Raw genomic sequence first — 22011 nt, forward strand, 5'->3', positions numbered from 1 at the left:
GTTGCGAGACGATGTTGCAGGATAAGCTTTTATTCTTTTATTGAAAAATGTTTCATCCCAATAGACTAAATATCTTTGCGTACAAGCATTACTTATTTCCTTACATTCTTTGGATACACTCGTGCAAGGGGTGGATAAATTTTCAAACTCTTCTTTGCGATTCAAGCATTTCTTTAGAGGAGAAAAATATTCGTACTCGAATTTTTGCTGCGCAAGGGGACCGAACAACGACGAAATTTCTTTGTAAATTTATATCTGGATGCCACGGTTGAGATATTCCTCTCTTGGATCTTGAAAAATCAAGAAATCTCTCTCCCTCTCTTTTTCCATTTTTTTTCGTCGCGTTAGATCAATAAATCATTAACGATCGAAACGAGTTTGATTCAAGAAAATTCGTTCGTTTTTCGTTGGAAAAAATCAACTCTTTTTATCGTTTAAAATTCTTTTAAAATAGAATAATATCTGTTACGTCTGTGTTAAATATATAACTAGATACATAACCTCACCTTTTCTCTATCTATTTATTCTCATCCTGTCACTTTAACTCCACTTCTCTCCATTCATCACTCTTCACATATATATATATATACACTCTTTTACATCCATAAAATGTTAAAATGGTGCACATGAATATATTTCGACTGTTAAGAAACTGATAACCTTCTTCATCCATTAAAAACCTATTTACTTTAGCTATTAACTTTTTTTCTTCAACTCGTTCCAAATTACGTACCCTTTCTTTCACATTTATACAAAAGCTGACATTTAATTATGAAGTAGAAACGATAGAAAGATTTTTTTTTTTTAAATATTTACGCCTCGATCACTGCGCACACTGGATGGTTAATGCGACATTGGCAAAAAGACGAGAATAATGAAAGCGAACGTGGAAAAGCGTGGAAAGAAATTTTATCGACAGTTCGCTGGTTACTCGATATTTCAGTTTGTCGGGTCATATCCACGCGTTTTGACACGTTTCCTCGACTCGATATTTTTTTAATAGTGTATCGTTATCTGAGATCAATAACAGGGGCGAAATACAAAATCCCCTTCTTTTTTTGGTTCTTTGCTATTCACGAATTCGAGGAAAAATTTCCACGGTGATGAGCGTTGTATCCGAATATTGAAATTCGATCGATAAATTTTTTTTGGATGCTGCGGCAAAGAGACGTGCATTTTAAAAATCGTTATTTTTTTTCCCCCCCTCGTAAATCCATTAATTTAGGAATAAGCTGCTTGTATCGTTTCGCATGTTCATTTTGTATCAAGTATCGATAAATTTATAATATTGTACGAATATATAAAATTATTCAGAAATTAATTATTTATATTTAGCTTTAGATCTCGAAGATAAAAGATTCTTCCTTTCTGATCAAGTTGGATAAAATCAACCAAAAAATTCCCAATTATAAAATTATCCAAATATTCTAAAATAAATTTCCAATTCGTTCCAATCTTACAAACGTTTTAAAATTAAACTCTTTAATCTTGAGAATCTTGAGAATTATTCCAACTTTGTGGAGACACTTGACTCTGTCAAAAAAAACTTTCGAGCCTTTTGAGGAAGGATTTCACCGTACCATTCCAGCCTCTCCCCGTTTCTTTACCGAGCAAAAGACGTCTGTGCAGGGACGAAATACGTGTCAACAAAATTTATCGGCCCAGTATTTCCCCTCCTCCTCGAATATTCCCGCCACTTCACTCTCAACCACCCTGTCCACTCAGAATTCCATTATACGCCAATCTTGGCCCATAAATCCCTAACCCGTGACTTATGAACCATATAATTGGTGCATTCCTCGAAACAACGAGACACGACGAGGTGTCCTCTCATCGAGGAGCCAAGATCCCATCTGTGGCTCGGTTGAGTTCAGATCAGCTCGAATCTTGTTACGAGATCGCGACAATCCGTGTTGAAAGCACGTACAGGCTACAACTCGAACCGAGTTGTATATCCTGGAGAGAAGCAAAATACGATGGTTTTATATATTCCACAGGGGAATGTATAAAATAACCATTTTCTCTTCATATAATTTTCGAGTCAATCTCTCTTCGAAAATGTACATTCCAATATACTTGAGATCGTTACAAATATACGATTTTTTCCATAATTGGAAAGAGTCGTTTTTAAATATACCCTTCGATTATTAAAACTCGATTATTATTTACAAACGTGTCATCTCTAAGGGAATGCCCTTACTCCCCCTCATCTTCGTATGGATATACGTGTAGCTGGTTAACACGGTTCACAGTTATAATCAAATACAGGACAGCTGTGATATATATGACACGCGTGTACACGGTATCACAGTGCGGTGGTGTAATTTTCATAGGCGGTCATGAATCTTGCGTCCATTAGACAGATTTCCCAAAACGTTTGTGTAACCATTAGCGCGTTAATGGTTTTAATAGACGCCCCTTGTCCTCCCACGCACGATTACCAATCTCCCCCTCCTCGCTCACGATTTCAAACGGATTGTTTATTCTCCTCTTAAACCCCTCCTCCTCTCCTTATTTACCTCTCGAGAGGAGTTCGATTGTGAATTGGAGAATTGAGAGAGTCAAATTTGGATGATGAAATATATTATGTTTGGAGGTTATGTTAGATTTGAAAAATGGTCGAACCGAATATCGAGTTGAATCGAAAGCATCGGATTCTGATATTATCGATTTGTTTTCGAGATAATGCGTTATTATTCGTTAAGATGTCGTCGGCGATATGAAAGGGTCGATTGGAATCGTTTAATCGGATGAAAATAAGTATATATGTTACTTTGAATAAAAAATATTCTAGTTATTTCAGTTTTTCTAGTTATGTTAAGATGAATAATGAGGTTAGAAATAATACATATTTTATACGCGAAAGAGACGATGATAACGATTTTAACGAATATAGCGTAATGGAACGATATTTGAACGTGTTAAGCTCGGCTTAAGGAGCAGTTAATCGACCAGTTATTGCTTTAATTCGAAACAGAGAGCGTTAATTGCACGTCGTTTTGGTAATTAGCATACCAGCGAGCCAGTGTTTCCCTGTTTTCAATTGCGATTGTAATTATCGGAATTCCTTCCATTTGTAAGGATAAATTGTAAGAGGAGATGTAACAGGGAAAAGTGATAAGAGGAGTAGAAAATTGATAACTCGAATCTAGCTTCAAGATGTTTCACTTTATCTCGAACTTTATCAGCTAAAGAAATTTCGCGATATTAAACGAATTAATCTTTTAATCTCCGCTCTTACTAATTCTAATTAGTCTGTCGAGAGTTATAAAAGAAAAATGTGATACATTACGTTCTTTCTTCTTATAATCTCTTAATTTTGTTGTTAGAAAAAATATCGATATCAAAACGAAGATACCCAGGTTAAAATTGAAATTATTATTTCGATATAATACAATATAATTCCGCAGGAACTCTCATACGAGCCTATAATAATTTTTGCTTCGAAATTAATACAAATGTTAATAACAAAACAACATCGGAAAATTTAATATTGAGCATTAAAAATTTCTTCTTCCGTAACAACGTTAATTTAATTAATTCAAATTAATTTAAAATATTGCAACGTTTCAAAGAGAAGAAGAGGAGAAAGAGACTTGATATCTGTCCGTGTTGCAATTACACATAAATCGCCGGATAAAGAATTAAACGAACGTGCATCGACGCTAATGCTTTAGTAATTCCCTTCGAAATTGGGTATAATGTCTCTCTCTCTCTCTCTCTCTCCTCTGGAACAACCATAATCTCTTTTAATTTCAAGTCGAAATATAGTTGCGCGGAGATATGTCATTGACGAAAGAATTCGCGTGCCGGAAATATTAAATTCCGGGTTGGTTGAAATTAACTCTAATACACCGGACAAGGTCTTTGAACTCTTTCATTCTCATCCTCTTAATTCCATACCATATTGGAAGGGGATGCACACCCTTTCTTCGATTAAGATTCCTCCAAAAGCAAACGAAAAGAGCCTGTTTATTCCCTCAGGATATACGAGGGTCCTGATTTTTCTTCTCCGAGTTTTCTTTTTTTCCTCCCCTCGAGAACACGAAGAAAAACAAAGGGATTGGAATTTTTCTAATACGACGCAATCATCAAAGATATTTCAATTCTTGAGAAAAATAAAAATACAAGGAAGCGTAAATTTGAGCTTCTGGTTATTATATTCTGACGAATAATAGATATTAAAATAAATCATGTTTCCAACAACGAGGACAATTATCCAAATTAAACATTTTTAATATTTCGACAAATAAATATTTATCGATTAAATCACGCATTCTCGTCGGTCATTGGAATATTTTTCACCAAGATCACCAAGCTCGAATCGAGGCGTAAAATTGAAAATCTGTACCCGTTTATCATTCGTCGGCCGGAAGAAGACGAATTGGTTAATTTCATTTGGCTGGATTCGATTAAATTATCCTTACGAGTTCAATTCCCTTTTATTCTTTTTCGTTCGAATTTTGCTCGAGTTTCGAAATGCGTGAAACGGGGCAGGCGACACCGATGGAATGGAAATTAAACGACGATAATAAGGGCCGGGGTGGTATAATGGGTTTAAATAAGCTTAATGGACCAGTTTCTACGCTCCTCGCCGCGATAAGCGTTTCGAGATTCGTGGAAATGATTAAAGACGTGAAAATAAATGTTCCCTTAACGAGTTGGAAAAATAACGCTTTGAAAATAAAATGTAGCTTAATCATAACTCTTTTAACCGGAGGAGGAAAAAACAACTCTTTCCAGTTTTAAACGAAAAATATAAAATGCGTTTAAAAGCACATTTTCATTTAATCTTTGCCATTAATTCACAAAACATATGTAACAAGTGTTTATTTATTTTTCCAAACTTTATCCAATCCAATCTCGTACAATTTTTCTTTTAAAAACTATAATTTATCAAATCGATCGTATATATTTTTCACATCAATCATCTCTGAATTAATTATTTCGATCGTTCATCACCGACGATGGAAGAAGAATTTCCATTTCTTTCACGAGTCCCTCCCCCCGTTCCTCAATTTATGAAATTGATTTCCCTCGATCAGATACACACACACGCGCTATTTATCGAGAGTTATGCGTGTTTATGCGGGCGCGCGTTCAATCTCGAAAGGATTGCGAAACTTCATTCACCGTATCCAATCGTTGAGCGAACAATGATCAAGTATGAGAACGATATTCCAGAGTCGAGAACAATGCTCGATCAGTTCTTGCGGCGAATACTAGCTTTGTGTCTAAATTACCGCCGATAAATTCATGCGGGGGAAATGTGAAACAGTTTGTCCAACTTGAAATAAACCAAGTTTCTATGCAAATATACACGATGTATGGCTCGTGGAATTTTTTTTTTTCTAAATAAATAAATAAATTAACACCAACGTTAAACGAGTTTATTTTATTCGCACGAGTTTCGAGAGAGAATTAAATTTATGGAATCATTTTTCTATTTTCTTTTTTTTAACGCTTGCTTATAACAAGTCGAGATCATTTTTAGGGGAAATATTAATGTATAAACTGAATCGATTAATTCGAGGGACGAATTAATATTCTTACGTTTTTCTCTTTTCAACTGAGAGCTCCTTGGCTCTTACGTTATACTCTATTGATATTATATATACAGAACGGGAATAATGTTCGGGGAAAGAAAGTGGTTTGAATTTCCGTGCATTATTGAGGCGATGGTACAACAGCCAAAGTGCTTCCATCGAAATAAGATGAAGTCGAGAAACTCTATTATTCCTCGGCGAAACAAGATGACAAAACAATTTTCCTCGTTTGCGTTCGAAATTTATTAAAAAATTCGACGAATGAATGAATTCGATTCACACTCGATGCGAAGTTAGAAATATTTTAATTAACATTTTCATGGCCGTGTCATTGTTATGTTATTAGGATGAAAATTTATTTATTAAATATGCAAAATAGCTCGTATTTTAATATTTACAAGAAAGAAAGAAATAAATATTTATTTCTTCTTGAAAAGTCGCGTCTCGCGTGAAAAAATAATATCCTGAGATGTCTCTGTTTAAATGTAAAAATGTCTCGCTCATTTTTTCGAAGAAATCATCATATCTCGATTAAAGAAGAAGAAGAAGAAGAAGAGAATCGAATGGTTGTTTTTACATTTTCGTTAAATCTTAATTCTTATAACTTATTTTCATCTCTTCGTTATTTTTAAAACAATTCATTTGAAACACCGAGTTAATGTTATTGCAATGAAGTTATGAAATATTGATTCATCGTGACGTTCCGAGCAGACGTGATGTATAATTGTATAAAAAGATGGTTGAACATTGGATGATGGCCTCTTTCACGAATGTTCTTGTTGGATATATTATATATTACGAGCTTAAATTCATACATTGTTTATAGAACCAGACTGAAAATTATTCTTCTCCGTTAATTCTGTCAATGATTCATTGAATTCCACGAGATCGAACAAAAACGTGTATTTCAATTCGTCGAAATCTAGATCATTCCGAACGATTTGTTTCAGTTATGATAAACATTCAAAAATTACTAAATTATCCTAATAAATAATGTGAATATTTAAAGTATTCGATTTTCTCGAAATAATTTCAAAGGTATTTCCCCAGTTTTTAAATTTCTGAAAGAAACGAGAGGAGCGATCGAATATAATTTTTTATTCATTTCTATTCGTAATGTTAAGAAAATTTAACATTTAACTTATATGCTTCTAATCAACCAATATTTTTTATTTTTATTTTTATTTAAGAAAAATGCATAAATTATATTGTTCGCCAAAAATAATTATTAAATACCTCTCCTCCCTTATTTTTCTCAACGGGAAATTACGAAGAATTATTTCTCACAATGAAAGTTTAGAAATCTTCACTTCTCTCTATATGTTTTACTCTTGACCTACATTGCTTTACTTTTACTGTTCTTCTCTTATTTGATTTTTCGCCCCCTTATATAATCGCGTCACCTTTTTCAAGGTATATAATTAAAAGCTGTTGAAATTTCTTCATCATCTTGAATGCTCAGATCGACCATTTCTCGCACTTGCTCGTAGATTCGTAACGAAATTATTTCGACAAAATTGATATCTCGACTTTTATTCGAGAAAAATAATATTTTTCCCGCATACAACAATCGACATAAATTTGATTATTTATAAAAAATCGATGTATTTGTTCATCATCCTACATATTTACGATATATATATATATATATAGTAATCTTTCGTTGTAAAACAAATTTATTATGATATGAAAATATCTTTCCAGCGCAAAGATATCCTGGAAGCTAGATGCAGCATAATAATTGCGAGGCACGCGAAATAGAACGGAAAAAGTTGGCCTCGATTTCCACGGGATTCGCAGTTTAAAGGGTTAAACTGCACCACCGGAACAATAGGAGTACAGAATATACGCAGCGAGGAATTTCAATAGGATTTTTACCACGTTAAAGGCGCATTTTTGCATTTTTGCAATGCTTTTAGCGAAAGATACTTTTCATGGGTTGCGAATTGTTGTTGGGGGGTGAAGAAGAAAGTGAAACAAACGAGGAGATGATCGAAATTGTAAACGATTATATTTTCTAAATTTTCACAGGCTAAAAGGGAGCCAAAGAGTACTTTTATGCAAGGAATACAATGTTTTAGCATTTTGTTTCGTTTCTTATTCGAGCTTGACGAACCCTTAATTAATGTATCAGATCGTTGCTACAAATATATTTTTATATATTAGACTGTTTCTCAGTAACTGTTAGAGCTAAAAATTGAATTACTCCGTGATATAAAAAGGAAATAAAAATCACTTTGACTCGCATCGCGCGAAACAGAAATCCACTATCTCGAGTTATTCGAGAATTAAACATGCTCTAAAATCCAGCATCTGGCATTAATCCATCGTAAATCGTGTTTAAGAATACAACAGAGAGAGAGAGAGAGAGAAAAAAAAAGATGAAAGAAGATTGATGGAGAATTCTAAAATTGGAATTGGAATAATTGTTAGTACATTTGTTGCAATAATATTTTCAAAACTTGAATTCGATATTTTTATTAAAATTGAACATTTTATTTATATCAGACGAGGAGAATGGTTTTTCTCGTTAACACGATCCTGATTTACCGAACACGTTGATTTTGAAAACTGGGTTAACGAGAGCATAATATCTGAAAAAAAAAGGGGTAATGGTTCCTCTCGATCGCGTGCCGTGTTGGTTAGCGCATCAAACATCATCAGATCGCCATTTCTGATCCAATTAATCGGAGCTTCGTTATTTTTATTCTTCGTTGTAGAGTGAAATGAAAGAAGTACAAGACAATTCTTTCAATCTTAATAATCTTTGAACAGAAAGAAACGTGTATTTTTATGATTAAAATTTATTTTAGAAAAAGAAAAATATGAGATTCTTGACGAGTTTTAAAATATTGATTTGACATCCTAATTAGTTTGATATTCGAAAAATAATAATATTTTAATTCTGTAAAGGATTAAATAAAATTCGATCAAGTGTTACTAAAAATTAGAAAAAAATTTATATATCGTTATAATTGCAAAGATAGCGAATTTTAATTAATGAATGAAAGATCATCGAAAGCGGGAAACCTTATGCTTCGAAACGGTTTTTCATTTATCTCGATACAACTTCCGGTACTCGAGATATCATCGTGCAAAGAAAAGAGTAATTTTTAACCATTTATCTATTTTCTTTCATACGCTCGAATCTCTCGTTCGCTGATTCCTTTCAATTTATCTTAAAATTCTCGATTAAAATTGGAAAAAATTTAAAGCGCTGTAACTTCAAAGATAATAATTTCCGGTCAATGAATGAAAGAGCATTGGAAATGCGGAATCTTCCTCTTTAAAACGCTTTTTCATTTATCTCGATACGACTTCCGGTTCCTGAGATTTCGTCGTGTAAAGAAAAAGATAATTTTCAATCCGTTTGTTATCTCCGTCCTTACAGCTTACTCGGATAACTCTCGTCTCACTGACCTATCCCAAACTCAAGACAAATGACAGACGTAATTCCTGGAAGATGCATTACACGTTTCCAGGGGAAAAAAGAAAGTTACTAGATCCATTCGTGGTTTTCACGTGCTCTTTCTCAGCAACCAATTAAGATATGAAAGGGATGAAAGAAAAAATAACCTCTCGATATGACTTTGTTTATTTCTCGAGTAAGATTTCGAGTAAAGACAAAAAGATTTCTTTCCTTTTTTTTTTTTTTATGGAAAATGTTATATCGGTTATGAGAAAAGTAGCTGTGAAATCATAGCAATATCTTTGTTGGCCAAAATCTCGTTTACGGATTGTGACAAGATATTTCGTCGTAAGCCAGAATTCAAGGCTGAGCAATTTCGCACGAATGACTTTTTTCCCTGGATTTTCAAAAATATTACGATAATAAATTTTAGCTTGCCTCTTCCATTCGCTGGTTTCAATTTATTAAATGTTTCTGTTGCGTTATTGTTATGTTTGAATATGTTTGAAAGCAACGTATAAATAATAATATAACGATACTTGATATTTTTTTTTTTTTATTCTATTTCACGATCGATAAAACTATACTGTATTTATAAAAATGATCGTAAAATACAGTTGAAATGTTTACAAAAATTTATTTATTAATTTTGTATGTATATTTTTTTATATTTTTAATTTTATGATTAAAATTCACGAAATCTTTATTATTGCAAAAATATTGTTGAAAGAAAATTATAAAATTATTCAATCATATAAGCTATTTATATAATTAATATTTATTTATACTTTTTCGAATCTTATTTTAAGCTTCCCTCTATTTTCTGAATTTGACAAAATTCCTCACATTATTCGTCTCTTTTTCATACAATCTTTTTATTTTTTACTTTAAAACGGAATATATAACACAAACGATATATCGTATAATCTCTAATTCTTTCATGATATTTTTATGTAAAAAAATTTTCAATCTAAAAATAATTTTATATAATATTCTTTTCAAATTGTTTTCTAAAAGAATAATAAAATACCTTTTATGAAGATAATATCTCCAACAATAGTTGCCCTCTTATACTTTTCTACGATCATGGAACCACCATTGTACTTTACTATCGATCGTATATTGTCAAGTTTTATTTCTATATTGAGTTTTTTTTTTTCTACATCTAAGAAAGTCGACCAAATCAATTTATATAGACAATAAACATTTTTTTATTGGAAAATCTATATATCTATATATATTTTAAAGGAATTACTCTTATAAATTTTAAATGTTAAACTTAAATTTATATTATATCGACGAATGATTTATTCTCTTTCAGCAAAATTCCGTGAATGAATAAATTTCATAATGGATCTCTTTTTCAACATTCCACGTATAAAAATCTCTTCTTCTCTACAATTTATTTTTGCTACTAATTTCCACAATATTTCAACATGGATGTTATTTCTTTCCTCGACACATCGAAGTATAATTCTACTATGGAATACTTCATTATTCTCCATCTCATCTCATTTTTTTTTCTCTAAAAACATCTAATTTAGACCTTATTTTCTAAAGGATTAAAAACGCAGCTGCTTTCTTTGCACATCTTTATATTCTTCCATTTCACCATTACTATTTTTTCCCTAAACTTACGTTTTAATTTAAAATAACGTGAAATTATTATCACAATTTCCTTCTAAAATTGGATTATCATAGTATTATCATAATGATGATCCACGAATTGGGAAACGAAAAAAGATTAATCTGCATCTGTTGCTTTAAAAAAAAAAAAAAAAGAAAAAACAGTAACAAGCTGGTGGATGCAACGTTGAATAGTTACAGGTTGGTAGAAACGTGGTCCAAGAACGCGTTAATTAATGGGTGTCGGTGGAGGAACTGGATGTGGAACGAGGCAACCGTAAATCACTGCGTCAAGTATCATAAAATAGACAGATGGTTTCATTTTCTCTCTTGTTTTCTTTCCTCCCGAGATTCTCCTCCTTTTTCTTCTTCTTCTTCTTCTTCTGCGATCGAAAATCTTGTTTCTTTCTCAAGAAAATAAAATTTACTTTTTCTAAATGCAATCTTGATCCGATATTTCAATGAATATTATGTAAAGAAGATTCATAATTATATTTTATTATTGCTCAATCAATCAATTCGTAGAAATGTATATTAAATTCCTTAAATTAACAACACAAAATATATAACAACACATTTATCGACGAAAATTAGGAGATAATTATTTACCAAATTATGATTAATGCAAAAAGCAAAGCTGCATATCTCAACTCTTCTCTCATAAAAATCTTGCTCAAACAATATGGAGTCCATTCAACGATTCATCATTTCTGACCCAACCACTCTATCCCTTTATCCACACAACCATCCTGTTTTCGGATTCGATTACACCTTTTCAGAAACCCATCCCCTTCACAAGATGATATGGGTTTCACTGCCGCCATTTAACATTGTCCCGATCGATTCATTTCTGATATGAAAGAAAAATAAAAAAAAGGGAATCGAAGCGGACGGAGAAGACAAAACAGAAACAGTTGGAAAGTTTAGTTTCATTTATCACCACCGCGACCCAGTTGTCCCTCTTCTCCCGGTTGGGAAAGCCTGGTCACTTCCACGATATCGGGTACTTGGCCATCGATCCACGTAATGTCTCTCCTCTTTCAATAATTCTGCCTCTATCCACGCACCAACGATCGCCCATTTTCCCAACTGGTTCAGGCATAGTCATCGAGGCAGTTGGTATTCTTTAAGTGGTTCTTGGTATTTGAGACGTCGATATCGAACCACGTCCTTTCATGGGTCATTAACGCGATGTTTAAACGTTACCTTCTGAAGAGCTTTTTTACTTTAAAGAACGCGTGTAATTAATTGGCGCAATTGGCCCAATATTTTGCACGACAAATGCTCGAGGGAAAAGATATAACATTTTAAAGCCTCCGTTGTTTGAGCAACAGGCCGGTTTGCTTTTAAGATATTAGTCTTGTTGTAGTTTTGTTGCATTCCTGTTCTGTCTGTTGCTCATAGGCAACAGGGGGTGAGTCCAATGGGATTTAAAATCTCCTGAACTGAATTATTTCCCTCAAGTTACAAATGATGGAATTGAACGAGTCACATCATTTAATAGCTTCTCATAAATATAATAATATCAGAGTTTTGATTGAATGAAAATTAAGAGTTTCAAATAAGATCTAAAATATTATCTCAATTTTAGTTGCATTATTTCACATTCTTCCATTTGATGATAAGTTTTCTTCTTGTATGCAGTGATAAAATTTCCACTATTGTATTCTGGTTTCGTTGCCTAATGTTCCATAATTTTTCGCTCAAAATCATCCATATCGAAATAATTGATCAGCAACTGCTTTATCGAGTTTATTACATTGTAGCCTGTGGCTCTCCACTGCGGTTTGCAGCTGTCGAATTGGTTCAGAGAATTCGTTACACTCTTGAAAATGTTCGCAATAATTGTGCGGTATTTGCGTCCAAAACACGTAACTCCATCCCAGAAAAAAAAAAGGAAAAGGATAATCTCGAGGGCTAGAAATAGAGCAATAGCCTCGTTAGTCCCTCTCACGATGAAATAAGGGTTGAAAGCGCTCTTGGGAGAACGACTAACAATCTTCCATTCTCTTCATCTTCCTTTTCGACTCTTTTTTTCTCGACTCGACCATTTTATTTCTACGTGGTTTCATCCTGGCCCTCGGATTCTTTTTACGAGCAACGTTTCTTGCAAAAATTTTATTTTTTATAATAATCAAAATTCAATATTATTTACATTCGATATTCAGAAGGTAAAAGTTGATAATTTTCCATTAGATTCCATGCTCAAAATACCGTAATAAACGATTGAATTAATGAGCATTAGTTACATCAATTGCAGCAACGAATCTGAATAATTACTTAATGGCAGTATATGCGTCTCTTTTACAACGGCTAATTAATTATTAGAATTAAATTAATTTATCGATGGACAACAGATCCTAGTTGTTAACGAAGAGGAGAAATTCGCTCGTTTCGATTTTATCGATATAATTTAATCAACATCCAACTTCGTGACGTCAATGAACTTTTCGGTAGAAGCGGTCAGGTATGCACAAACTTGCCCGTATAAAGCTGACCTGAAATTCCAGTGTGCCGAGAATGGACGATACGACATTCCCCCGTTCGACATCCTAATTTTGATTATGAAATATTCAAGAATAAAATTGCACCAATTTCCCAACGGCACAAAAACGAAAGAATTGTATCACAATTAGAAAAGTGATTCACGATTCACTTTCTCTAAACTACGATCCTTACAATTTTTGACGACCAATCTCCATTTTTTCTCCTCGCCATCTTTCACGAGGAAGGATTACGGATCGGTCGTAATCCGTTCGCTCGTTGTAAAAAGTGCACTGCGGAAGCGTAATCGGTGGAGCATGAATTAAAGATGGGGATGTTACTCCGTGTTACAGTTACTGGAAAAATTCAGATTTCCCTCAGATTACTCAGATCCCCCTTACTCGATTTATCCCGAAAGTGTTTGTTGTCGCGCGAAACCCTTCGACCGGGGGGATCAATCGGAGTATTCACGCACCACCCCCTCCTTTATTCCCCCCCAGCTCCCCGGAAACCAATTTTACCGGCCGTTCAAAGGAAAGTTTCCTGATTTTATCGCTCATTCACGGTCGTTCTGTCTTCCATTCGGGATGGTTATTTTCGGAAATGAAGGGATTGTACGTACACCTTTCAGGTTACGACGTATCCAGGATCGTTCCAAAAATTTTCCAATGAAATTTCGACCGGTTATGCATTCTCCCTGGTTCCAATACAATGCCGAATTCATTTCGAGGATAGAAAAATTTATTTTGTTCGCACGACAGATTGTCTTTTCGTCATGTGCGTTACTTTCTCACAATGGAAACCTGACCCAGATACCGACTCGGGGAAATGATGCCCGAGAATTGAGTTTTCCTCCAGTTCTAATTGAAAAATAAGTTTGTATTGCTTGGCGAGCATCGTTGTTGGAGAGCCAGTCGGAGAAGAAAATTTTTGCGCTTCCTGAATTGACGATAATGGCAACAATTGGAAATTAATTTTGTACGATAGATGCATCAATTGTTAGAAATGTTACTCCTTTTAGAATAAATCGATGGTAATGAAAGAGAAAGCAAGTTTTTTCCTGAATTCATTTAGATTATAGTTTTAGATTCTGTTATACGTTATCCTCTAAAAATTTACGTAACGTTATTTGTTTTTTGAAAATTCTTTCATTATCGCAAGTCGATACAGTCTTTTATTTAATTTTTCTTATTCGAAATATTTTCTCGTGTAACTTATCATAACATATCATAGATTGTCGATTCACAAAAATAATACACCATCAAACTCTACAAATTTAAGTATGGAATACGAATGCAATCAAAACTGAAAGATAAACGAGAATATTACGCTTCTTATAATCCCTCATCCCGTAAAATGGACAAAACTTTCTCCTCCAACTAATATCCACAATGACTCGAAATGAGCGTAATTAACCAAGATTTCAGGGGGAATAATTCGCGCTCTTTTCGAACGAAGAGGTGGCCGTAAAAGGGAAACGACCGCGGGCTATAATTGCGGCCATTGCGCGAAAACCGTATAACAGATTTATTCGAAAAAGCGGTAAAAATTTTCTCCTCCCTCAAGTTCCAATTCCAGATATAGAGATCCTCCTTATTCTCGTCATATTATTTATCCAACTCTCGAATTCTTTCGCCTTGATTGCTTTTATTATCTTCAATTCGAATTATGTTATAACGTATTCACGTTACTTTTGTTACATTCACCGTTATTGAGACTAGAATTTTTCTAGAACTAGGAAAAAAAGAGGATCGGTGAATAAATAATAATAAAACGCAGGACGGTGGAAATTTGGAAACGCGGCAAAAGACGATCGAAGGGAGAGAAAACGAAAGTTGGCCGTTTCACGCGCGGCATTAAGGGTTGATGCGCGTGAAGAGGAGCCTCGAAAATTGCCGGTTATGGCGCTCAGGTGGCCCATAACTAACCGAGTTTATACCGATTCTGCAGGGTTTCGCGTTTCTTCGCCCTCTATAACTTAGTTCTATTAGAGAGTCCGACGTATAACACTTTTTCCTTACCAAATGTATTCCCTTTTATCACGATAATTGGAAAGAGGATCGTTAAATGGGAACTGGAGCGTGGATTATACGTTAAAAAATCCGAAAAATTTTCAAAATGGATGTCGGTAAATTTCGATTAATTTCGCTTGGAAAATTGGAAGAAAATTTGGATCGTTAAACGAGAATTGCGGCGTAAATTATGAAAAAAAAAAATTTCGCGTATTAATAATGTATATATTTATTTTTCGAGACATTGCAAAAACGTATTAACGTTTTAAAAATATAACCAGCGAAAAAGATATCACGATCATAATATTATAACAAATACAAAAATCAACAAATTTGCGATTACTTTTGACACAATCGTCGAACATTCAAATTCCACAATTTCAAAATTGTAAAATCGACTTTACCGCAGTTCTTTCTGCACTAAAACGCGCCGTCCGTTTGCTTTATCCGTTACGATAGGTTTATATATATTTGTATTTAATTCCCATCCCCCCCTCCCCCGAAATATTTACAATATCCCGCGCGAAAAGTTTCAAAGCCAAATTTGGATTGTAAATGAAACGAAAACCGGAGTGGCATGCTAGTTTTTCCAACTCGCAAAAAAATATTTTCCCTGGTAAACGTCGAAGAGGCGAGTTTTTCAAACGCATCGTCTCGCGTTCCTTTTAGCCCGGCTTATGTATACCGAGAGGGGGGTTTAATTTGCTCAAGCGCAAAATAAATAGTAGATAGTAAATAACGCGGGATGAGAGAAATGGAACAGAGAGAATGTTGAAATTTAATTACAACGAATATAAAAAATATTCTGACTCGAAACATCGTACAATCATCGTGCTTTTTTTTTTTTTTGCGTGATAATAATACTTCCACGCTCGTGTATCGGGATAATATTTACGAGAAAAAAATATCTTCTTGAATCTATTCCCCTGTACCATCAGCTTACATTAATATTTCACAATATTCTTTAACGCTCGTGGCTTTTGTTGAAACACTTTCGTTACTTTTGCAAACAATGATCGGGGATAAAAAATGAAAAGAAAAGAGAAGAAACTTTCCATACGCGAGGAATCGGTTGGTCAATACTCGATCAATTCTATGAATCCTCGATCTAACCTGTGTATACAAATGGATGTCTCTGAGAAGAGTCAATAAACGCGACGCTATTAATTCACCTGTCGGCGCTATAATTTCGAGGGAAAACGGAAATCAATGTCCTCGATTTCTTGGCTGAGGGGAAATTCTTGTTCACGGAACACGAAAACAATACAGGCGAGAAAATCGAAATAGAAGAAAGAGAGAGAGAGAGAGAAGGGGATGAATGAAAGTCGAGAGACGTCGTTTTCGAAAGTTTAAGAATGCTAGTGATAAAAGTTAGTGGTTTGGAATCCCATCGTGTCGATTCTCGAACGAGTTTAACGTTTGATAAAACAACGATATCTTCACTGGCAAAACGTATCGAATGCGGTCGAGTACTTATGCGGTTCTTTAAAGAGATTTGCTTCCCTCGCAGAATTTTCACCCAACAAACAAACAGATTAATTCGTTTGGAAATTATAAGAAAATATTTGCAACTTTGGAATTAAAATTTTTATTAAAAAAAAAAATTCAAAGCGTTCGATCTCGATTTTTGAGAAAGGTATATCAGATTTTAAAGAGAAGAAATCTCTTGCAAGGGATTGTTGAAAATTATTTTTATCGTGCATTGTACAAAATTCGTGTGTTCATTACATTCAAAAATTTTTAATTTAATTATTTACACCAAATCAAATGTAAAATAATTACATCAGCGTGGAAAATGATCAGATTTTCCATCGTTAAATTGCATTGTCAATGTTTCGATTTAGAAACGCAATAACTTCCGTCGAAACGAGAGAAAAGCGAATAAAGAAGCTTCGATTTTAGTTGTATCGTAATTATTATACTAATCGTATAATAATAATATTCGGATGCTTCGATCGATTAGTTAATATTAATTATGAATAAATCGAAACTCTTCGAATCGAAATCGAATCTTTTTTCTTTCTTTCATGTGTTATCTAAATTTTAAATACAAATTTATAAATTTAGAATTAATTGATTACAATCTGTCGATTCATGTAAATATTCTATACGTATATATATTTATTCATAATCATATGATTTACATTTATATACATATATATGCATATACTGATAGATTTAATCGTTTGAGCATTACAATCAATGAAGGTATTATATATTATTATCCTTTTTTATTCTTATTATTTCGATATAATATAAACAAATATTTTCATTATATTACACTTGAAAATAATTCTTCATCTTTCGACTCTTTTAATTAAAAATAGCTACATCTTCGAATATTTTTAAACAATAACTAAAGTGCCTAAGAAATTCCATTGTTCGAGGATGTAAATATAAGTAACAAATAATCAAGAAAGTTTCATCATATTTTCGTAGCGGAGAAGAAAAGAGAAGAATACGTTAATTAAAATAAATATCGTAATCGCTCATTGGGAAAAAAAGAATCATAAATATCTTACGAAAAGTTACAATTTCAGCAAGTTGAACATACTTTTTATTTTTCTTGCGGATTAAAAATTTTTAACAACTTTTTCTCCAATTATCCTCTTCTAAATTTTTATTTTCAATAAAACGTTCATTGCACAAATCATATATATATATCACAAAGGAACTACGTTTAATGCAATCATGAAATAAATCTTACAATTGAAATTGAACAAGAGTCGTTTCTCTTCAATGTATTCTCTTCCATTCTACCAGGACTGAAGTACCTTCTACACAATTGAGACTTGTCTCGAAACATGTCTCGCGGTTAGTAATGGGACAGGATTGAGACAAGTCTCGATCCAAGGAGCATATATTTTATTACAGAGATTCGAAATAATCTCAAGTGATCTCGAATTCACAGTGAAACTCTATATACACTATTACATACATCTTTTTTACATTTTTAAATTTTCCATAAATGCGATAATATCAGCAATCTAATTATAAAAGCTCGTAAAATTGTCTCTAAATTTACAACACTCGGATAAATTCGTCCATTAATTGGACGAAAATTAGAATTGGATGAACGTTTACGCGATTACACGAACGTATTTGTTCCCCGACAAATTTATACAAATGAAGTTTTATCGTCTCAAAGCACGCCTCGAGGCAAGTGGTTTAACAAGATCACTTTTAGAAGAATCTTTCACGAGAATAAGGGAGGATCGAAGAAATTTTTGCAACGTTTTTCTCGCGAACTCATCCATCAAACTGAATCTACAAAATGAATAATTCTGGTAATTCTGATTAATTTCATTCATTGTCTACATTTTATCGCGTATTTTTCTTCTCTCTCAAAAAAAAATAAAGACTCCGATAATTTATCGTGGAACGAGAAATATTAATATTCAAAGTTAAGAAACTTTCTCGGCCGAAAAGAGAAAATTTTCGCAACATAAGAGATGATCCTATGAAAATTCGGAACGCGAAGAGGTCGCCCTTTTCTCATGTCCCATGGACAGGAATGATACCCTCGAGTTTCTTTGAATTCAGGATCCAGTGTTTCACGTCTCGCTAACCCCATGACCTCGTCGCGATCAATTTTAGATGGAATTTCACTTGAGTAGAAACTTTGCCCTGCCTAACGTATCGTAACTCACCATTTCGAGGCGAAACTGAAAATCACCTTATAGAACGCCATTTTGCTCGAGGAAAAATAAAAATATTTCCAACAAATCGTTTCCTCGAGGAAATGTAACGCACAGTCGGCCACGCAAAAGGATACAAGAAAATTCACCGAAAATATTCAATTTTCATGAAAAATCAACTTATAAATTTCCACTATTTTCGAATCTAAAAGTTGATTTTAATCAAAGTCAAAGTGATACAGGATAGGATATAAAATATTCTTCTATTATCAAATCTTTCTGTAAGAGTATTACAAAGTAATGTTAAAACTTTTATGTATCCCTATTCCACATGTTACGTGCGATAAACATGGCTATTGATCGACAAACACGATTCTTACCGCGATACGATTGAATTAACCGATGTTTACACGAATGAAAATCGACGTACGGTTAATAATAACTAGGGAAATAATATTTAAATCATTCCCTTCCATCTATCCTTTTCTATCTATTGATTTTATCACTCTGCGAGAGCGGTCGAATTCGGGATAATTAAATTGAAACAATGATAAATTAACAACGCGTCTCAATATTTGAACGTACATAATTGTTGTTTGGTAAATTGTTCCTACATATTTTTACAAGACAAGAAGTAATATTTATCGGCCAAAGTTCGAAATGTTTCTAACATGTTCCATGCAATTTTTTTATTAACGTGAAAAGTTTGTAGAAAGTTTTATATCGTTGATATTTTTGTAATTCTTTTTATAAGAATTTTTATAAGAATACTTTCAAATAAACGCGTCCACTATTGAATTATTATAGATTCGATCGAAAGATCTAGTAACATATAACAATATAGATATTATTAACATTAACAATTTTGTTATAAAAATATGTAATATGGTTAAATAAAAGTTCTTTATTCAAATGTAATATTCTGATTAATCCGAAATCCAAGATATGAGCAATCATATTTCCAAAATTGAATTGTCGTTCCTCTATATATTTTTTTTTTTTATCTCCATTTTATATCGAGTTGTTGGAGGCTATCGTTGTAAAGGTATATCAAGCGGCAGAGATTGAATACGTTGGACTAATTAAAAAAAAAATTAGCATGCAGAGAATAATTTCACTTACATTTTTATTCACAATGGATCTCTCGTTTTTTTTCACGTGTATCATCGGGTATCAAGAAAATACGAAACGCAACGAGAATAAAATTTATTTCTGGGTCAATCGACGAATCGTTTCTTTTTTTTTTTTTTTTTTTTTTATTTTTCTTGATCTATATTTTCCACGATATTACCCGATGAAAAGCTACGTTGCCGCGAAAAGTAATAATAAGAAATTCGTTCTATCGGATCCACTTTACTCGTGGATAAAATTTAACAGGATGTTCCAAATCGAAATCGGCAAACGTTGCCATCGTATTTGGCGCTCAAACGTTCGTTAACGAGAGGAAAAAAAATAAAATTGATTATTTTCTATATAGCGAAGAATTAATGCAATTAATTTTCCAAATTAAACGTGAAAATTTCTATCGAGCACGAATTTTTCTTCGACGCATATTTTCCCGATCTTTCCATCTCTGTGTTTTAAGTGGATTTTTACGTGCAAATACGTTATTTTAATATTCTGTATTATTAACTATAACTCTTTCGAGTCTTATCACTCTGAAATTTCCGTATACGTTTCAATATCTGTTCACTCGATATTACAATGATTTAATGGGACTCTTAATTATCATTACATAGAATAATAATTTAATAAAATATTTCCAGTTTTCTATGTGTATGTTATACAATTCCTCTTCTTTTACGAAAAACAAACTATTGAGCATATTTTATACAAATTTATATCTTCATTCCACACTTATCCTCAGTTTTGAAGATAATAAAAAATATATCAAATACTATATACACAATTCTATATTATTGTTTTATACGCTATATTCATTTTTATTAAAAAAAAAAATAATAAAAAATAAAAAGTTCAATATTTATATATTTCGTGAAATTGTATACATTCGATCGAAGAGCGATGGTTCCATTGTACGAAATTGTGAAAACGAACGAATTCGTTAATGTTGAGGTATAAAGTGTAAATGTATCGTAATGGGGTCGCGATCGAAAAGCTCGAATAGAGTGGATTGCGCATTTTAAATTGTTCGAATATGATGATACGTCCCTCCCCCTTTTCATAGAATTTAATTCGACAAATACTTCATGACGTCATTTCAAATGACGAAAATTTAAGCTGAAAGGGGAAATCGTGATAAATCGTGATAAATTCGCCGAAATCCATTGATTTCGGGCTAAAATTTCATTACGATTGACGACGCGTGATATCGTTGAAATGCCAATCACGAACTTTTTCCTCCTCTCCTATAGTAATAAATACACGGGGAAAATTTGTTGTTAGGCAACTATCGATAATATTTCGAAAATGTATTTAAAAGATGTATTTATATAAAAGAAGAACTTTTATCATAAATGTTTGCTTGCTGCAATTGTGACATAATTATCGTTAATATAAAAATAAGTTTTAGATTCAGTCTTTGAAAATTTGAGAATCGATTCTTTTCTATTCTTCTTTTTCTTTTTTACCTAAATCCTCGACGATTGATATGAATTAGATGATGTATCTATTTTCTCTAAAACTTTTCTAAAACAATAAATGTTTGATCGTAGAAATCATACATCATGTGGAAACTATCAGTGGACCAAGAAAATTTGGAAAACAAATTTTTATTCTTTAAAATAATAATATTTATTTTGTTTTATAAAGAAAAAATTATATACCTAAATATTAAATAAATTTTATAAAAGTCACGATTTTGAAATATAAAAAACTTTTCTTTTATACTCTCTATTTTTAGTTTTGAGGACAATTGTCCAAATTTAACAATTATAATAATGTAAAAGAGAAGCTGAAATTGTGGAAACTTTTTCGGAAGTGCTTCATTGTAATTAAGCACAGAAATTCGCAATTTTAAATGTAATCCACTACAAAATCTAATTTCAGCAATCATTTGCAACTGTCTATGGAATAGCATTGAATGAGTTTTATAAATAGTTCTCTTTTATATTCTTCTGTCATATATAAAGAACTAAAAACTTTTTTGATTATCTAATATTAAATCATTTATTAATGAAATTTGATATACACTTACATAGAATATTGGAATATTTTTAAAATTCCAAATAATAAAAATAAGTATGTTAGATTCAAATCTTGAATAGGTAATATTATAACTAGATTGTGAATATTTATTGTCAAATTTAAATGTATATAAATATATAGAATACACA

At 32.6% G+C, this 22011-nt stretch overlaps 1 protein-coding gene across 5 annotated transcripts in view; it reads right to left on the bottom strand.

Moving 5' to 3' along the window:
* The window catches only part of LOC107997086 (uncharacterized), a 39324-nt gene that overhangs the window by 12630 nt on the left and 4683 nt on the right, over positions 1-22011 (bottom strand). The gene's annotated exons all lie outside the window — the stretch shown is intronic.

This window comes from Apis cerana, linkage group LG3 (genome assembly GCF_029169275.1).
Source record: "Apis cerana isolate GH-2021 linkage group LG3, AcerK_1.0, whole genome shotgun sequence".
In the NCBI taxonomy this organism is placed as follows: Eukaryota; Metazoa; Arthropoda; class Insecta; order Hymenoptera; family Apidae; genus Apis; species Apis cerana.